Consider the following 6000-nt stretch of genomic DNA (forward strand, 5'->3'; position numbering starts at 1 on the left):
GGTCACACAGAGTCAGATCTTCATTTCTTAAAATATTGTAATTATTAAAATTGTGCCTTTTCATTTTATTTATCCATCTGCATAAATCGCATGTGTTAAACCCAAGCTTGTGGGGCCTTCCTCCCCGTCAGGATTATTGTAATGCTGCTGAAAGGCAGTCCTTTTATTTAATGTGCCCCCCCCCCCCCCTTCGGGTACGGATGGTCCCTTTACATTTGCATAGATCGCAGAGGTCCACCCCGTTCCCGACGCACAGACACACACTCCTCGCCTGTTAAGATCCCACCCCCACAAACACACAACCCCCTTTAGCGTAATGAGATTACGAGGAGTCATATGTTCCACCGCTCCTTAGAGTTATGGCCGCGTTTTACATAAAATTCTTATTGGGCCATTGTCCTGGATGCATGTGCTGCTGTGCATTTACATCTGGAGGACGTATTAAAGAAATGAGCGGCCCGCCAATAAACCGCTAGAAAGAAAAATCTGCTGTTTTTCCAGCTATACTCTTTAAGATCCCAGCCATCATAAATTATTTTAACCTTCGAGCCAAACACACACTCACACAGACTTATACACAACGGGAATCCTGCACTCTCCAGCAGTAAATTTTATCCTGCTGATTTGCTTATGTATAACCAAGAATGAAATAAGGGTTCCTTGAATTGAAGAGCAAATAAAACAACTGTCCCCAGATATGGGACTTAAAGGAATAAATATTCCATCCATTTTTTGTAACCGCTTGTTCTATTCAGGGTTATGGGGGGTCCAGAGTATATGAGTGCAAGGCAGTACCCATTGGAAACCCCACGATGACATAGGGAGAACATGCAAACTCTACACACTTGAAGCCATGGAGGAGAGTCAAACACTGATCCCAGAGGTGTGGGACAACACATCCTAGAATAAAACACTTCCAGGACATCCAGTTTCATCAGGGGGTGTGGATCACTGTCGCGGTGGCAGGAGTGTCATGGTTAAAGAGCTGAAGGGAGGGATCAGTGTGTGGAAGCTCAGTGCTCACTCACTCTTGCGTTTCCTACTCTAGCAATATCAAATTTCGTATTCACACACTCCAGTGGAAATGGCCCAGTCCTACTGATTAGGAGGGAATAGGGAGCAGGCGAGGAACGTACAAAGTCTCAGGGGGCTGATGGGCCATGACAAGCTGCAGCAGACATAGCTGTAGGAGTCATACTAGTCTGGGGCAGTAAACTGGATTCCTCACAGACCAGGAGATTCTGTCCTTTCACACAGATGTCATTCATGCCCCCTCTGGATTTCTGCAAGTAGATCTCATATCTGACTAGATTATATGTTTTTTGTTTTATTATGCTGTGGATATGAAGGGCTGGAGCAGGTGAGGCTGAATGGATTACAGACATCAATCTGAGGAGTGCAGATAAAACAAAATTAAATGCTTTTAAGAGAAAAAGGGGTGGGGGGAGGGGGGACTCAAGGCCCAATGTTGAGGGGTGGGGGGGAATCAAGGCCCGATGTTGAGGGGTGGGGGGGTGGGGGGGAATCAAGGCCCAATGTTGAGGGGTGGGGGGAGGGGGGAATCAAGGCCCAATGTTGAGGGGTGGGAGGAGGGGGGAATCAAGGCCCAATGTTGAGGGGTGGGGGGAGGGGGGGGAATCAAGGCCCAATGTTAAGGGGTGGGGGAGGGGGGAATCAAGGCCCAATGTTGAAGGGTGGGGGGATGGGGGGGAATCAAGGCCCAATGTTGAGGGGTGGGGGGATGGGGGGGAATCAAGGCCCAATGTTGAGGGGTGGGGGGGTGGGTGGGAATCAAGGCCCAATGTTGAGTTTGGGAATCAAGGCCCAATGTTGAGGGGTGGGGGGATGGGGGGGGAATCAAGGCCCAATGTTGAGGGGTGGGGGGGAATTAAGACCCAATGTTGAGCGGTGGGGGGGAATCAAGGCCCAATGTTGAGGGGTGGCAAAAGCCCAACAAGGGGACCATCTCCTCACCTCCTGATTTTTGTGAAAAGAAAGTACTGAAGTATTGCGTCTCCCACAAATGATTTTTGTAAAAGTGAAGAGGAATGATGCCGCATGTAATACCAGCGGAATGCAAAGATGAACGAAAGGGGGAAGCTATGAATCAAAATGAGAGATTTAATGCTTAAACTGTGTTGATACTGATGTTGGTAGTAGGTCTAGATAACAAGCAACTGTCATATTCAACGGGCTGATGAACATCAGCTGAACAATTGCAGAACTGCAGAGTTTACTTAAAGCTTGTTTACTTAAAGTTTTTTTCCTAATTAAAAATGTCATATGGAACCCTAGTTTGTTATGTTGATTTTATTTGATATGTTGCTTTGCTTGAATTTCTGGATATGCATTGCGGTTATAGGATTTCTAAACTAAAGCTACTTTGCACATTATTAATATTAACGATAATGTGTAGGTTGTCGTTGAATACGTAAATACAAACTGCGCTTTTCGCTAGCTTCTTTCATTTAAAAACAGCTCACCGCAATGTACTACAATCAAACTCTTTGTCGCCCTCTTGTGGGACAAAAGAGGCACGCATCTGACACTAAATCAGGGTTGAGAAGGACAGGAAGGCAGCGAATACAGGCCTGTCGCTTAAAAGGCTTGCTTCTGAACGCCTGTGGTTAACCGCCCAGGGTGCGACAGTGACTGAGGTGGTCTCCGATAACCTCCTGCATCCACCCATAATCTCATGTGGGAGATTTCTGACAGAACTCACAGCTAGGCACTCAGATAGAAATCTGTATCAGTCTTATTTAGGGCACAGTTTTTCCTTCACTGAACTAATACGCACCATTCAAATCATTTAAAGTGATGCATTAACACTTTATTTTGCAGGTTCTTTGTGTGTGTTTTTAAATGGAAAAAACATACCCTAAAACACAAACAAGTTTCTGTAAGACTAATTGATTCATTTTGTTTTATGTATAGCTATTATAAATGACTCACGCTGCTGGCGGTAGCTTTGTTGTTTTGTGTTCAATGCTATCCTCTGTATAAGGTTTGCATTTCAAAGGCTTTCGCTTCAAACTTGTGCAACTTTGCAACAATCTGCAACAGTGAGAGCAATATGAGCATATTACCAGCACATTGCCAGTACAGGTTTGGGGGTTATTTAGCAGTTAGCAGGCTGGGGGGGGGGGGTGCAGGTATCACGTTAGCTGTCACCTGTGAGGTGTAAAGGAGGGTAGTGATCTTGGTCGGGACGGAATGCTCAGTCGGCCTCTGGGCAAATGCATAATTAATGGTTAAACCAACTGAGGCGCGGTGCTGAGAGTACTTGTAAGTGTTTTCATCCACTCCTGCCCTCTCCGTGTATGAATCCGCCTCACTTCCAGCCTCACCCCCTTCCTCCCTCGCTCTGTCTTCCCCTGCCGAGCTGTGCAAACCCTGACAGTCCTCCCTGCCTCCTTATTTCACTGTATGGATGTTAGGCCAAGACATATTGATCAGGCCATAAATTACCCACGATTCTCCACTCTTCATCGGCCCTGGGCCCTGAGAAGGGTGGGGGAAGAGAGAAAGTTTAGGAAGGGGTCAGGTAAATTATTAATTGAGTGTGAATTAATCCACTGCTGTTTATTAATCCAGATCACCTTTACAGGAAAATGGGGAAATTTATGGGGAGACAGATGGAGGGTGTACATCTTCTGTAGGGCAATTGATCGCATGTCCGTACAGTGCGGTAATACCAACCGACTACAACACTGGTCATGTGGCATATGCGTGCGTGTACTCCTCTGTTCACACGTCCGTACAGTGCGGTAATACCAACCGACTACAACACTGGTCATGTGGCATATGCGTGCGTGTACTCCTCTGTTCACACGTCCGTACAGTGCGGTAATACCAACCGACTACAACACTGGTCATGTGGCATATGCGTGCGTGTACTCCTCTGTTCACACGCGTCCGTACAGTGCGGTAATACCAACCGACTACAACACTGGTCATGTGGCATATGCGTGCGTGTACTCCTCTGTTCACACGTCCGTAGAGTGCGGTAATACCAACCGACTACAACACTGGTCATGTGGCATATGCGTGCGTGTACTACTCTGTTCACACGTCCGTACAGTGCGGTAATACCAACCGACCACAACACTGGTCATGTGGCATATGCGTGCGTGTACTCCTCTGTTCACACGTCCGTACAGTGCGGTAATACCAACCGACTACAACACTGGTCATGTGGCATATGCGTGCGTGTACTACTCTGTTCACACGTCCGTACAGTGCGGTAATACCAACCGACCACAACACTGGTCATGTGGCATATGCGTGCGTGTACTCCTCTGTTCACACGTCCGTACAGTGCGGTAATACCAACCGACCACAACACTGGTCATGTGGCATATGCGTGCGTGTACTCCTCTGTTCACACGTCCGTACAGTGCGGTAATACCAACCGACCACAACACTGGTCATGTGGCATATGCGTGCGTGTACTCCTCTGTTCACACGTCCGTACAGTGCGGTAATACCAACCGACCACAACACTGGTCATGTGGCATATGCGTGCGTGTACTCCTCTGTTCACACGTCCGTACAGTGCGGTAATACCAACCGACCACAACACTGGTCATGTGGCATATGCGTACGTGTACTCCTCTGTTCACACGTCCGTACAGTTCGGTAATACCAACCGACTACAACACTGGTCATGTGGCATATGCGTGCGTGTACTCCTCTGTTCACACGTCCGTACAGTGTGGTAATACCAACCGACTACAACACTGGTCATGTGGCATATGCGTGCGTGTACTCCTCTGTTCACACGCGTCCGTACAGTGCGGTAATACCAACCGACTACAACACTGGTCATGTGGCATATGCGTGCGTGTACTCCTCTGTTCACACGTCCGTAGAGTGCGGTAATACCAACCGACTACAACACTGGTCATGTGGCATATGCGTGCGTGTACTACTCTGTTCACACGTCCGTACAGTGCGGTAATACCAACCGACCACAACACTGGTCATGTGGCATATGCGTGCGTGTACTACTCTGTTCACACGTCCGTACAGTGCGGTAATACCAACCGACCACAACACTGGTCATGTGGCATATGCGTGCGTGTACTCCTCTGTTCACACGTCCGTACAGTGCGGTAATACCAACCGACCACAACACTGGTCATGTGGCATATGCGTGCGTGTACTCCTCTGTTCACACGTCCGTACAGTGCGGTAATACCAACCGACCACAACACTGGTCATGTGGCATATGCGTGCGTGTACTCCTCTGTTCACACGTCCGTACAGTGCGGTAATACCAACCGACCACAACACTGGTCATGTGGCATATGCGTGCGTGTACTCCTCTGTTCACACGTCCGTACAGTTCGGTAATACCAACCGACTACAACACTGGTCATGTGGCATATGCGTGCGTGTACTCCTCTGTTCACACGTCCGTACAGTGCGGTAATACCAACCGACTACAACACTGGTCATGTGGCATATGCGTGCGTGTACTCCTCTGTTCACACGTCCGTACAGTGCGGTAATACCAACCGACTACAACACTGGTCATGTGGCATATGCGTGCGTGTACTCCTCTGTTCACACGTCCGTACCGTGCGGTAATACCAACCGACTACAACACTGGTCATGTGGCATATGCGTGCGTGTACTCCTCTGTTCACACGTCCGTACAGTGCGGTAATACCAACCGACTACAACACTGGTCATGTGGCATATGCGTGCGTGTACTCCTCTTTTCACACGTCCGTACAGTGTGGTAATACCAACCGACTACAACACTGGTCATGTGGCATATGTGTGTGTATACTCCTCTATTCACAGAGAGTATGTGTGTGTTACTATGTATGTTTCTCGCTGTTTATAAGATATATAAGCACTTTATTGTCATTATACTTCAGTAGAATGAAATCGTGTTGACATCTTGTGCAGCGACTAGAACAGTAACAATCGGAATGGAAAATAGAAAAAGAAGAATTTACGTAAAACAGTAAGGTCTAAATAAAACAGACA

Source organism: Paramormyrops kingsleyae, chromosome 7 (genome assembly GCF_048594095.1).
Source record: "Paramormyrops kingsleyae isolate MSU_618 chromosome 7, PKINGS_0.4, whole genome shotgun sequence".
Lineage (NCBI taxonomy): Eukaryota > Metazoa > Chordata > Actinopteri > Osteoglossiformes > Mormyridae > Paramormyrops > Paramormyrops kingsleyae.